Source organism: Pogona vitticeps, chromosome W, assembly GCF_051106095.1.
Source record: "Pogona vitticeps strain Pit_001003342236 chromosome W, PviZW2.1, whole genome shotgun sequence".
Taxonomy (NCBI): domain Eukaryota; kingdom Metazoa; phylum Chordata; class Lepidosauria; order Squamata; family Agamidae; genus Pogona; species Pogona vitticeps.
This window is the reverse complement of record NC_135798.1, coordinates 2951257-2965576: the sequence shown is the minus strand read 5'-3', so window position 1 is coordinate 2965576 and position 14320 is coordinate 2951257. Positions and strand designations below refer to the sequence as shown.

The 14320-nt window shown below is 47.0% G+C and overlaps 1 protein-coding gene across 5 annotated transcripts in view; it reads right to left on the bottom strand.

The window, feature by feature from the left end:
- LOC144584988 (uncharacterized) overlaps window positions 1–2854 on the bottom strand; it is a 30233-nt gene extending 27379 nt beyond the window's left edge. For 2 of the 5 annotated variants that reach the window (XR_013539477.1, XM_078382416.1), the window contains exon 1: window positions 2799–2854. The gene's annotated coding sequence lies outside the window, so the exon portion shown is untranslated. Of the gene's footprint in view, window positions 1–610; window positions 777–969; window positions 1535–2798 lie in introns of those variants that run through there. The other 3 variants (XR_013539479.1, XR_013539478.1, XR_013539480.1) reach the window with 3 other exon arrangements.
- Window positions 2855–14320: the final 11466 nt, after the last annotated feature.

The following is a 14320-nucleotide window of genomic DNA, read 5'->3' as shown; positions in this document are numbered from 1 at the left end:
TCCCAGAGTGGAGGACATGCAACGATGAACTCAAGTTAAAGGAAACCAGATTTAGGTTGAATATCAGGAAAAACTTCTTAAGTGTTCAATGAAATGAAGAACTTTTTGAGAAGCAGCCAAGCCAATTCCTGGAGGGTGGGCTGTCGGCGCACAGGGTCCCACCTCTCAGCTGAGCCACATGCACAGAGGCAGCCGCTCAATTTTTTTAAAATTTATTTTAAATTCATTTCCTTTGGAGAAAGACTCACTGTGCATGCGTGAGTCCCCCTCTTAGCGGAAGGGCAGGCACATGCACACAGGCAGCCCAGCCTCCGGAAGCAGCTGCTAGCCTTCCTCACAATGGCAGCCATGGTGGGAGCAGCAAACATTAAGGAGGCCAGAGGGGTTGTGGGAACAGAGGGGAGGGGGGGGAGCCTGTTGGGGCAGGAGGGAGGCAATGAACCAGAAAGGTCAAGAAGATCCTAAAAATTGTGTGATGCCAATCCGTTTGGGTTCTCCGGTTCAGAAACAACCCAAACCAAGGAACCAGCTCTTTTGCACACATTTCCTGGTGGTTGTTTTTTGGTTTGTGCCCATATCTCACTAGTTCCCCTCCATCTGTCACCTCGCCCTGAGTCCTCTCTAATTCTGAAGATGACCTTTTAAGGATGGCTAGAAAGATGAGGCTGGAAAAAAACCCCACCTGAGGCCACCATCTGTTAACTTGGTTTTTGATCCTCTCCCTGAGCAAAGGGTTGAATCCGACGGCCGAATCGGCCCCTTTTCATTCTGCTGTTCTAGAAAACAGAGACATCCGTCAGAGGAATCCGGAATCTCCTTCAAAATCTCTGCTCGGGAGGCCAGAAGACCCTTCCTTGAGGTGACCGTCTTTCCCCAAAGCCTCCAGGAGACGGTCTTTGCCCACAGCTCTCCAGCCTGGATCCAAAGGGTCCCTCTTTCCACTGAGGATATTTGCAGCCACCTCCTCAGGGAACACCAGCAGCTCAAAACCACAAAGAGAATTCCTCTAAATAGATTCTCCCCCCCCAAAAAAAAACCCTGCAAGGATCATCTCCCGGCATCCACCCGCACTCCCAGGTAGAAGGAACTGCTCTTGTCCTTTAATTGATGGGAGCCACCTTGGGTCCTCTTGTAAGGCAGAAGGCAAGGTAAAAATGATATTAAATGAATATATTGAGCAGAACTCACCCAAAATATGATATATCTACGCTTTCCGCCCTTATTGCCTTCTGCCCATAGTATGGTCGTGCTTTTGACTCAGAGAAATGAAGGTTTCACCTGCCTTAATGTTGTAGGGAAGGATCCCCCCCCCCCCACGGGAGCGGCTTCTTCCGTTCACCCTCCTGGATCCCAAAAGAAGGAAGGGGGAATTCAGGAAAGCGCCCCAACGAGGTGTCTCATCCTCAGCAGTTAACGAGAGCAGCTACGGGATTCTTGGGGGTGGTGGCCCCCTCCCGAAGAGGCTTCTGGGGCTGCCGGCGATGGGGCTCAAATGCTTCTACCTCCTTATCCGAGCAGCACAAGGAAGGGCATTCTGCTGACAAGAGAGTAGCTGGCTAGAGAGCTCTGGGGCTCCGGATCAGTTGGGAGTTCGATTCTCCCCCCCCCCCATTGGATCGCCTCCCGCGAGAAGAACCAGCCGGGGCGGCCTTGGGCCAGCTCCACCGTCCCTGGAGAAGGAAGATGATTAATGTTTTAATAGGATGGTGGTGCCTCTGATGGCAATTAGAAAGAGCTCACCTGCCTGGCAAAGGCTGGAGGGATCTGGCGTGTGATCCCTTCTCTTTCGATCCTGGGAGGAATCTCTCCTCCCCCTCCCTGGGAGAAGAGAAGAAGCCAAAGGATCCCTCTGGAGAGATCCCGGGGGGGGGGGGGGGAAGGAAGAGCAAAAAGGCTTTCCCTTTGGAGGGCTGCCTTTCTCCTTCTTCCATCCAGTGGGGCAGAGAAAGCAGGGAGGGAGGGAGGGAGGGAGGGGCCTTTTGCAAATGGGGGGGAGCCCAGGAGAAGCCCCCCCCCCCTTGCAGCCGGGAGAGCCGGCCAGGGGATCCTCTCCTTGAAGGGGGGGCAGGTATATGGGGGGGAGGGGAGCCCCCAGCTTCACCCCGAAAGGCCCCAGTTCTGGGACCCCCCCTCGTGTCCTCCCTTTGCAGCCCCCCTCCGTCTCTCCTCCCCCCATATCTCGCTTCCGACCTGGAGGGGTGAAGTTTGGGGAGGGGTTTCCTGGAGGAAGGAGAAATTGGGGGAGAGAGAAAGAGCTTTGGGGGAAATGCTCCCCCCTTCCCCCCCATCTGCCATCCCCCCAAAAAAAGGCTGCCTGCAGGATCTGGGGAAAGAAGGGGGTCGAGAAAAGGGCCCAGTGTCTCACTGGGGGGGGTGGGAGGGCGCGATCGAGGCCCCTCCCAGACTTCCCATTCGGCCCCCCTCCCAATTTAGCCCCCCCCCAATGCGAGGAGGAAGAGGAAGAGGAGGAGGAAGGCAGGGAGAAAAACAAAGAGACCCCCCCTCCCCCCTCCCTCAAACCGGGCAAGGCCTTCCGGCATTGTAGATTGTGGGGGTCTCTGGGGTTGGCGGGGGGGGGGAGAGAAGAAGCGTGCTTTTCTCCATCTCTGCAATTCGTGAGCCCCCCCCCAAAAGCGGTCCTGCACCAACCCCCCCCCCCCCACCGAATATGGCTCCCCTCCTTGCCGGTCCTCTGGAGGGAAACTCGCGAGGAATCCCCTCCCCCCTTGCAAAGCGGCCTCTTCTTCCCGGGGGGGGGGATCCTAGAGGGTGGGGGGGCAGAGAGCGGGGCTTCCCACCTCCGGTTCCCCTTCGACGCCGCTCCTGCTTCTTCTTCTTCTACCCCGTTTTTTCCCCCTGAATGGAAAGGGGGGGCGATGGGGGGAGGGGAGGGGGAGGACAAAGGGAGGGAGAGGCTTCTGCCTGGACACAGGTGATGCGGAAGGAGCAGGAGGAGGAGCAGAGCTCTCATTGGGTCTCCCTTGTCTTCTGGGCGGAGCCAGAACCTCTCCCCTGCCCGTCGCCGGGTTGCCAGGCAACCCCCTCATAGACGCCATAAAAACCGGCAGGGGGAGGCCCTAGCCTAGAGGTATTCCTCCCAGCAACGGGTGACGCGCAAGAGGAGCGAGCTCTCATTGGGTCTCCATTGTTCTTCCCTGGGCGGAGGCAGAGGATGCAGCCTCCCCACCCCCTTCAGCCTTGTCCTCTTGAGACCCCAGGAGTCCGGGCGGGGGGGGGGAGGGGGGGCGTCTGGGTCGGTCCGCCGTTGAGGAAGAGGAGGAGGAGCGCCCCCCCACAGGCCATTAAAGGGGGCGAAGGGCTGGAGGGAGAGGAGCGAGTGGGGGGGGGACTCCAAGGCAGGGAGGGGGGGTCGGGCTCCCTTGTCCAGCACTGGCGCCCCTCAGCCACCAAAGGCCCCCTCCTGCAGAAAAGGGACGAAAGGGGGAACAAGCTGGATCAGGACAGAGGAAGGAAGCTCCCACCCCCCCAAAAAAGATACAAAAAAGGGGATCAAGAGTGGGACCATGGGGGTCTCTCAGTAGGAAGGATGGGGGGCAAAAGAGAAATCTGGGGTGCAAGGTCACCTCCCAATTGACTCTGGGCAACCACCATCACCCGCTCCAGTCTCTCCCAGTTGGGATGCATGGCGTGACACCCCCCCCCCCCAACGGGTGGTTTTGATTCGTCTCGTTATGGCCTGTGGCCAGAGGCGAGCGTCTTTGATCCTCTGAGTAATGTGCTGGAGGGGATTAGTGATAATAAAAGTGACCATTTAAAGGTTATTAAGACGTCTCCCGTTTTATTTCCCAGGGAAAATGAGGAGTTGCCCAAAGCTAACTCTGAGCCCAATCACACTTCAGAACTCACAACAGCTCAGTAAGGTAGGACTTCTCTAGGGCAGCCAGTTAGCGACCTTTCCACTCCACGGGATTTAAGTTGAACCCTGCTGTTCCAAGAGACTAGTCCTCATTTAAGATTTTATAATTATTTTTTATTAAGAAAATATAGATTAATAGAAACACTTTGTTTGCAAAAGCATAGCATGAAACATATCCAAAGATTCCAATAGTTAAATAAAGCTGCTATTTCTCATTAAAATATGAAAAACTAAATTCTGTGCTAAGTAGCTTCTAAGAAGGGCTATTCACCCCCTGCTCTTTCTGTCTCTACCTTCTGTAAGCATTCTCTCACATAGCACTTTCCCTTCAGAAACTCCCCTCTCCAAGCTTGCAAAGCTAAGAGAAGCTTCCTTTACAACCCAACCCATCTTCCATCTTTTTCTACATCACTTAGCCCTCCTTCTTCTTGACACTTCATAGCTGTAAACCAATTAACTTCAAAGAGGCTTAACACCATTCTCCAGTCCTGAATTCCCATGCTGGGGCCAGCTGTGTCATCTCCTTCCCAATTGGGATGGTGTTCTTGTTTGGTCTCCTGGGCCTCTTGCTTCCTCCTTCTCCGAGTTCTGTCTGTACCAGCCTAGCTGTAAATGAGGAAAAAAAGTCCGGGAACGACCTGGGTAAGCAGTGCTGGGAGGCTTCAAGCTCCCCGGTCCACCCCCCAGCCTGTTCTCCGATGCTGGTAGCCTCCCCCGCTGCCTACCCAGCCCGTTCTCGGACACCTAGGTGTCCAAGAAAGGGCTGGGTAGGCGGCGCAAGGAGGCTTTAAGCGGCGGGGACAGGCTGGGGGGTGAATCGGGAAGCTTGAAGCCTTCCCGCGCTGCTTACCCAGGCTGTTCCCGGACTTCCAGAAGTCCCGGAACGGCTGGGGTAGGCGGCGCGGAGAGGCTTCAAGCTTCCCGATTCACCCCCCAGCCTGTCCCCGGAGCTCGGAAGGGAATTGTCGGCAGGGGACGGTGGCTTCGGGGTCCTTCCGAGGCCGCAGCCCACTGCCGACATTTTCCCCCAGTTGAGCAGCAGGGCTTCAAAGCTCCCGCTGCTCAGCTGGGGGAAAATGGTGCCTATGGGGAAAAATCGCAAAGCGATTTTTCCCCATAGGCAAGATCGTCGTGCGATCGCAAAAGCAATGGCAACGAAGCCATCGTTATGCGATTTTTTCGTTAAACGGGGCACTCGTTAAGCGAGGCACCACTGTATACCCTACCAGTAAAAGTTTTTTTTCCAGAATTGGTTCGACTTAACAATAGTAGTAATTTCAAAAGCAGAAAAAAACAAATATATATAATGGCAAGCATACATTATGGCATGTTCTAATATTGTACTAATATCGTGTGTCCTCTGGTGAGATTATCCAGTCAGAAGGTCTGGCTTCTTTGATCTTCTAGCAGCTTTCTGGAGCAGTTGGAAAATGGGTTATGCTCTCAGGTACAGGACTTTTAGTTTGATTAACCTGTCGTTGCTTGATTTAAACCCAGAGGTAAACATGCAAATACAAGCACAAAACAGGCGAGCCCTCAGTTACTTTGGAGTACTTGAGTAGTAATAGGGCATAGCATTCATCAAATCACAATTTTGATAGCTACAACAGTCCTGGAAGGCGGGACTTCTGGTCAAGAATCGACCCAGGCCCCTTCCGGTGGAAGGGGCGGGTTTTGGGGTGACGTCAGGGGTTGTGGAGGTCATCATGCACCTATAGGAGGTTTACCTAGAGTCTGGGGTCCCCCGTGACCTGGGGGAGGCCTGAGGATTGGCTCCCGAAGGGTAGGGCTGGCCTGCGTCCTTCTGGACCAATGGAATTGGTTGGAGGGGTTTGGTAGAAAAGGGGATGGGCCTAAGGGCATGGCTTGGCATGCCCAGAGGCCTCCTGGGTCTGAAACCCCACAGCGGCGATTTCGGGGCCCTTCTGCACGCGCTTGCCACTCTTTGCAGAGACCGGACGGTTTAGAGACAATGGCCATCAAGGAAAACCTGGAATAAGTTCAAGTGTACAGAAAATAAAAACCCACATTTGTAGTAAAACTATTTTAAGAACTGTCCAGAGTAAAACATTTCCCACATTTTTATACTCATGGTCTTTTCCTAGAACCTGTGTGTGTGTTTGTGTTTTAAAAAAATTCTTTTTATTAGATAAAATCCATCTATGATGATTTAACATTGTGCCACCTGGGTACAGCTAATAATCATTTGTTAAAATAACTACCATACACATTACACTCCTAATCTATACAACATCTTTCTAACCATTGATAGAACAAGTCCCATGTTTGATAATATTTTGTATCTTCTTTTCCTTTGATGTTCAGTGTTAGTCTATCCATTTTGGCACAGTCCAATATCTTTTTAGTTACTGTATTTCTTGATCTGTAGGTGTTTCTTCATTTTTCCAGTACTGTACATATATAATCCTTGCAGCTGTTAAAATATGCAGTATTACATATTGTCGCGACTGCCACCTCCTCTTACGTCACCACAAGAGATGACAGGCCATGATCCTTCACACACACACAGTACTTCGCTGCCACCAACCACACATAAACCTGACACTTCAGACTATGTATGGATTTAAAATAAAAATAATGATTTATTGATTACAGAAATAAAATGTAAATCAATGAATAAAAGAATCACTTGGTATACTATATTAATCAGACCTTCACCCTGCACAGTTCTTTATTTCTTAACACACAGTAACCTAACCTATACCTAACCCTGTCACTCTATAACTCCCCCAACAACCAACAACCTCCTCCCTCCTTGTACACCCCCCTTATATACACAAGCTCCACCCCTATAAGACCCACCTCCTGCCTTGCCATAGGTCAGGAAACTCCAGCCTTAGCCAAGACAGGCAGGTGACGTCATGGCACACGTCACATACCTTCCCCCTTTAATAAGTTGTTTTGTGGGGGAAAGCTAAGGTGCTTTTTCCCCAAAACAACTGCCACAAACATAAAGTATTACATTTTTTTCCACAAGTTAACACAATTACCAATATACTTACACTTCCTTCAAACAGGTAAATAAAAACATGCAATGTAAAACATTTATCAAACACGATACATAACTTTTCAAACACTTTACATTGCCATATACCATACACAGAGTTCATAAGTCCTTTAGATGTCGTCTTCCAGTCTTCTGGATAAGGCGTCAGCCACACAGTTTATAGTCCCTCTGACCACCTTAACTTTGAAATCATAGTCCTGCAAAAGAAGCGCCCACCTCATCAGTTTACTGTTCTGTGATTTCATAGTCCGCAACCACGATAGAGGTGAGTGATCAGTGCACAAGGTAAAATGTCGACCCCAGACGTAAGCCTTCAGCTTCTGGATCGCAAAGATGATCGCCAAACACTCTTTCTCGATGGTAGAAAGATTCTTCTCCCTGGGAAGCAACTTCTTGCTCAGGTATGCCACTGGATGTTGGTCTCCGCTGTCATCCTGTTGGCACAGTACCGCTCCCACACCGGCATTAGACGCATCTGTGTAGATGATGAACTCTCTGTTGAAGTCAGGAGCATGCAGCACTGGATGGTTGGTTAGAGCATCCTTCAGCCGTCCAAACGCCATCTCGCACTCTTCCGACCAGGAAACGCTGTTGCTGCTCTGCTTCTTTGTCAGGTCTGATAAAGGTGCAGCAATCCCACTGAAACCGGGTATAAACCTTCTGTAATACCCTGCCAGACCTAGAAAGGATCTCACTTTCTTTTTAGTGGTAGGTCTGGGCCAATTCAGGATTGCTTCTACCTTGGCCTCTAAAGGTTTGATTAGGCCTCCTCCCACTATGTGACCTAGCTACTTCATCTTTGAGTTACCTAGCTGACACTTACTAGCTTTAACAGTTAAGCCAGCATCTTTCAATCTTTGTAGCACTAATTCTAGATGATGCAGGTGATCTTACCAGGTGTTGCTAAAGACCCCTATGTCATCGATATAAGCTACTGTGAAGTCACTAAGCCCTTTCAGAGTATGGTCCATGAGTCTTTGAAACGTTGCTGGTGAGTTTCTCAGGCCAAAACTGAGGACCCGGAACTCAAACAGGCCAAATGGACTACCAAATGCGCTTTTCTCTTGGGCCTTAGGATCACTTCTTCCTTCAATCATCTAACTTATGTCATCAAGCCTAGGCCTAGGATAAGCATCAGGTTTAGTTACTGAATATAACTTGCTGTAGTACACACAGAACCTGACACTGCCATCCGGCTTGTCTATTAAAGCTACAGGGGCTAACCAAGCGCTAGATGAGTGTACACTAATTTGATCGTTTAGCATTTCGTCTAGCGTTCTGCGAATATTGTCACAGTAATAACCTCTTACTCCATATGGTGTTACAGACTGAGAAGCATTCCCTGTGTCAATCCTGGGTAGCATTCCCTTGTCAACACCAGGTTTGTTTGAGAACACTTCTTGAGGTTTTGTAACCAGCGCTCTACAACTATTCTGCTGTTCTCTGGATAAAACAGGGCTGATCTGCACCTCTTGTGGATTGAACTTTTGTGGGCCCCTCCCTTCCCCGAAGGGCAACCCATGTTCCTCCTTATCATCCTCTTTTATTGCAAACTGCATATGGATGGTCTCTCTGTAATAAGGCTTCAGGGCATTTATGTGAATGATCCCCCTACCTAACCTTTTCATAAGTTTGGATGTAATAGAGGTTCCTAAATCTGTGATTATCTCAGAAGGAAAACCCATCCTACTCATGTAATTCACTAAGGCTTCTGCTACAGTCTGGGTCTCTATATTACGTAATGGGATCGCTTCTGGATATCTTGTGGCATGGTCTACTATAGTTAAAATAAATCTGTTCCCCTGCCTAGTGGCATTGGGCAATGGACCTATGATATCCACCCCTAGACGTGTAAAAGGAGTTGAAATCACTGGTAATGGGCATAGCTTTGCTCTAGTTTTATCACAGTTAGAGCCCCGTCTCTGACAAATATGGCATCTTTGACAGAAACTCTTAATATGTTTACCCATATCAGGCCAGTAAAAGTTTTGGGCTATTCTTTGTTTGGTTTTGTTTATCCCCATATGAGCTGAGAAAATGTCTGCATGTCCCTTTTCCAGAATCATAGGGCGATATTTCTCAGGCACCACCAACTGTCTCTTAATTTCAGGCCCCCCTTTTGAAATATTATTCAGTTTTTCCCTATACAGTAAACCACCCTTAATAATAAAATGTTCAGGGCACTCAGGTGATAAATCTTTATCAGTCACCTTTGCAAAACAGTCTTTTAAGGTGGGGTCTGCTGTTTGTTCCTTGACAAAGAGGCTTTTCTGAGGTATTTCAACTGAGAATGCCTCAGGTTGTGGTACAAATTTCTCTGGCTCTTGAGAGTCAGTCTCACTACTGGCTTCACTTTGTACTGATTGTGCACGTGTTACCACTAGGGCACTCTTGACATGCTTTGTTAAGTCATTACCAATAAGAAAAGGGGTAGGGATCTCAGAAGACACCCCCACTCTCCACAATCCCTTCCAACCTTGATATTCAATTTTCAAATCAGCTACAGGTAGTGAAACTAGTTCTGACCCAATCCCTTTCACCGATAGAGTCTGGTCAGCAATCATACAACTTTGTGGTACTATGTCTGAGTGGCATATAGAAATTTCAGAACAGGTGTCTCTCAAAGCTGAATAGTCAGTTTCAAAAACTTTTATCCTGTCCCCAGCAGATTCCAGTAAAGCAGCATTGGTCTGTATGTAATAACAATGGACAACTTCAGCGAGAGGTAGCTCCTTCAATGTATCCAATTCAGAGCTCCTAACTGCCTCTGCCTGGGTTTCCATGACAACAGAGCTATCACTAGAAGAAGCTTGAGGTTTACTCTGAACACAAAATACAGCCTTTGCTTCTTTTACATTAATTTTCTGAGGTGGAATTTCTTTATTTTGCCTTGTATTAAAACATTGTGCAGCAATGTGGCCTTTCTTTTTGCAAATGAAGCAGATTCTCTCCCCCATGAGCTTTTCCCATCAAATCTTTCAAGTTTCTCTTTTCCCTCCAAAACTTGTTTACTGTGCTGGCCCTGTTCTGAGGGCTTTTCACTAAAATGGCCACCCACTTTAGTCTGTCTCTGTGCTTGTTCTTTAGAGAACTTTGGGTCCCATGTTTTCCTCACACTTCTCCCCTCATAACAACTAGGACCCCTTATTTGAGAAATAAAATCAGCTATTTGTGCAGCATTTCTAACATCAGTTGGTTTCCGTTCTTGAACTAAAAATTTAAGTTCCCCATGGAGTAAGGAATAAAACTGCTCCAGGCCCACAACATTTTTCAATTCCTGAAAAGTTTTTACATTCTCCTGTTCAAGCCACCGATCCAAACACTTTTCTAGGTTAAAACCAAGTTGGGTATAAGATTCATCTGATTTTTTAGTAAGTTTTCTGAACTTCAACCTAAGATGTTCTGAATTAATGCCAAACCGATTATAAACCATTTTTTTGAACTCTGAATAATCTTTACTGAGCTCAACTGGCATATCAGCATACACATCAGCCATTTTTCCACTCAGGAGAGACCTCAGAATTATCATTTTCTCTGTTTCCCTCACAGAAAAATCAGCACAACTTCGTTCAAAGATTTTAAGGAAGTTTTCAGGACAATCCCCCTGTTTATATGTAGGAAATTTCTTCAAATCTGATTTTGATAACTGGCTTGGTTCAGTACTAGCATCTCTGTTGTTGTTGTTTCAATTTCCTAAGTTCAAAAGCCATACGCTCTCTCTCCAGAGCAATTCTTTCCCTTTCTATTCTTTCCTCCTTTTCTATTTGTCTCTCTTTTTCTCTTTCCTCTTTTTCTAGGGCCCTTAATCTAAATTCGTGTTCCTGGGCTAATTGAATTTTCTTAATTTCTGATAACTGTTCACCATTAGCTTCTTCCTGCACTGAGGCAACTCTTCCCTCACCATTTGACTCATCCCCAGACCAATCTGACATTGCTTGGTCTCTTTGTTCACTCACTTCTGCCATTTGACTGCGCGTGAGAGGCATTTTAATCACACAGAAGGCTCTTTTCTATTTTCAAGCCTCTGTTTAAAACGTCACTTTTTTTTTTCTGTGCTAAGGTCTGACACTCTTCAACAGGGTATACCAACAGATATGGCTAGGCTTGTTACTGTAGTCTCTAATGGCTTCTGCCCCTTCACTGGGCCTCTTGCCAGATTTAGAGCTACTTTAATTTTCTGCCCTTGGCTCTACTTCAAATCCACCACAGCTTCACCCTCTCTCAGGTTCTGCAGTTCACTAGAGAGATCCCAAATCTTTGCTGCCCTTGGTCTGTCTGTCCCTTCTGAGTTCTCCTAACTCTGGACTCTCAGACCAAGTCACAACAGCCTTCTACTTTGGGTCAATCTCCCTCACAAAATGGACCTTCTAGAGCTCATAAGTCAGTTCCCTCACTCTGAAGTTTTAGGTGCCTCTCCACTAGATCTGCTCCCCCCTGGAGACAAATCCTAGAGAGTTACCCACACCCCACTTCAGGTGCTCCTAACTGAAATCCTTTTGCTCTGGTCACACTAGCCAAGGCTTTTCTGGGCAACTGGGCAACTGGACAACTCGTATCCCACACGCTGGCACCAGTCTTGTCGCGACTGCCACCTCCTCTTACGTCACCACAAGAGATGACAGGCCACGATCCTTCACACACACACAGTACTTCGCTGCCACCAACCACACATAAACCTGACACTTCAGACTATGTATGGATTTAAAATAAAAATAATGATTTATTGATTACAGAAATAAAATGTAAATCAATGAATAAAAGAATCACTTGGTATACTATATTAATCAGACCTTCACCCTGCACAGTTCTTTATTTCTTAACACACAGTAACCTAACCTATACCTAACCCTGTCACTCTATAACTCCCCCAACAACCAACAACCTCCTCCCTCCTTGTACACCCCCCTTATATACACAAGCTCCACCCCTATAAGACCCACCTCCTGCCTTGCCATAGGCCAGGAAACTCCAGCCTTAGCCAAGACAGGCAGGTGACGTAATGGCACACGTCACACATATATATTTTGTTTATCAACACTTTCTGGTATTATACCTAACAGAAAGAGCTCTGGCCTAAAATCTACATGCTTTTTGATTATTTTAACAAGCCATGTATGTATTTTGTTCCAAGTGTGTGTTTGTATTAAAACCCCATTTTAATTGTCTAGGAACCATCCCATATTTTTAAGCCATAGGATTCAGATAGAAGTTGATCAGTCATTAATAAGACGCAAAATAGACAGCTCTCATAAGGCCTATAGACTTTTGAATAAAAGCTTGCAACTTAAAGACAAGGTGTAACTATCAAAAACATCAGGCGGCCCTGTAGACCAAAGGGATTGGTTGAAGGGGTTGTGTGGGCCTAAGGCTGCCTGTCTTGGAAAGGCCCCAGCAGGGTTTTTGGAGAGTTCTGCGCGCTTGCCGTTCTTTGCAGAGACCTGGACGGTTTGGAGATGATGGCCGACAAGGAAAACCTGCAATAAGTTGAAGAGTACAAAAAAAAACAACCCACATTTATTAAAACTGATTTAAGACTATCCAAAGTAAAACATTTTTCACATAACAAGACACAAAATAGACACCTCTCACAAGCCTAGAGACTTTTGAAAAAAGCTTGCAACTTAAAGACAATGTGTAACTATAAAAAACATCAGGCGGCCCCCATAGTCCAATGGGAAGTGATTGGTGGGTTGGGGTGGGTTGGGGTGGGGAGGAGTGGTTTGGTTAGAAAGGGGGTGGGCCGTAGGGCATGCACTTAGGCTGCCTGGGTTTGAAAGTCCACAGCGGTTGCTGAAACGCCACAGTGGTGATTTCGAGGCCATTCTGTGTAGCCTGTACCTCTTTGCAGAGATCGGTGTGTCTTGGAGGAGATGGCTGACAAAGAAAACCTGATCCCTGAAACAAGCCAAAAGGATACAGGGAAACCCAAAAGGCGTTTGTGACTCCTTGGTTACTACTATGGGGCTCTGGGTTTTTTCCAGCCCTTGTGCCCCTTAGGCCCCCCTCCAAGGCTCAGGGGAAGGCTGCCTGAAGACAGAGATGCCTTGAAATCAGCAGAGGATGTGGATGGCTGTGTGCTAGCGAAACCAGATTTTGTGGCAGATGCCTATGGTTCTGAGGACCTGACCGTGGAAGAGGTTTCATATGAGGGCTTTGAGAGTGATGCCAAAGGCTGCCCGGTAAGCACAAATTTCTAAACGGCATAGTTATGGGGTCTGTTATAAGGGCTTTAAAACCCATAGTTAGGGTTTTATGCTAGGGTTGGGGGTTTAAGATCTTTTTAAAAATTATTAAAAGCTTGTTTCATTATCAATCACAGGAGAGAATGTTTCAAGCTCAAACACAGGAGAACGCTGGACATGAGGGTGATATGATGATGATGATGGGCTTGAGTGCGACTGTGGATATGGGGCACAAAGAAATGACCTGAAAGCGGCAGAAAACAATGTTTCAAACACATCCACCGGAGAGGGGTGAGGCTGTTGATGATGAGAAATCACCCTGCAGGAATATACAGACTGTAAATCTGTCCTGTATTTCATGTGTTTATACAACCTCTGAGGTTTAGATGTATGTTTTACAATACCCTTGTAATATACTGTTTTTAATAAAAAAAATTTATTCTACCATACCTAGTGCATATTTGTATATATTTATAAAAGGTTAAAACAAAATTAAGCTAATCTGAATGTCATGTGCTTCTACTATCCCTGAGGTTTGCTTTACGATACCCTTGTAATATGTCTTCTAATAAACAGGTTTTATTGTACCATAACTTGTGTATACAGTGGTGCCTCGCACAACTATGTTAATTGATTAAAAAAAAAATTCTGTGAAAACATCGTTCTGTGAAACACCATTTCCCATAGAGATGCATTGAAAACTGGATAATCGTTCCAATTAGAATGGATTGCCGTCCTTAAGCGAAAATCCCCATAGGAAACATCGTTGTGTGAAACAATGTATCCACCATTCAAATGCATTGAGTAGGCTTCAAGGCATCTCAATGGGGGAGAAAAAAATTCACCAAAAATTAACGAAGACTCAGAACAAAGCCAGATTAAGTTTGCAAAGGTTTCACAAGCTGCACTAACGAGTCCAAGCATTTAAAACAGTTTCTGAGTCTTCATTAATTTTTGGTAAAAAAATTTATGCCCCATTGAGATGCATAGACCCCCCCCCCCACCAAGAAGCAGCATGGCAGCAGTTAAAAATTTTTTAAAATCAGATTTGAACTTGGGCATCCAAATCCCAGAGGCAGGCATGGCCACAAGAGAACAGCAACCATTTCCTTGCAGAATTCCACACACACAAAGCATAACCCCCCCAAGCAAGAAGCAGCATGCAGGAAAAAAAAATTAAAATCAAGTTTGAACTTGGGCATTCAAATCCCACACAAATCCACAGAAACCCCA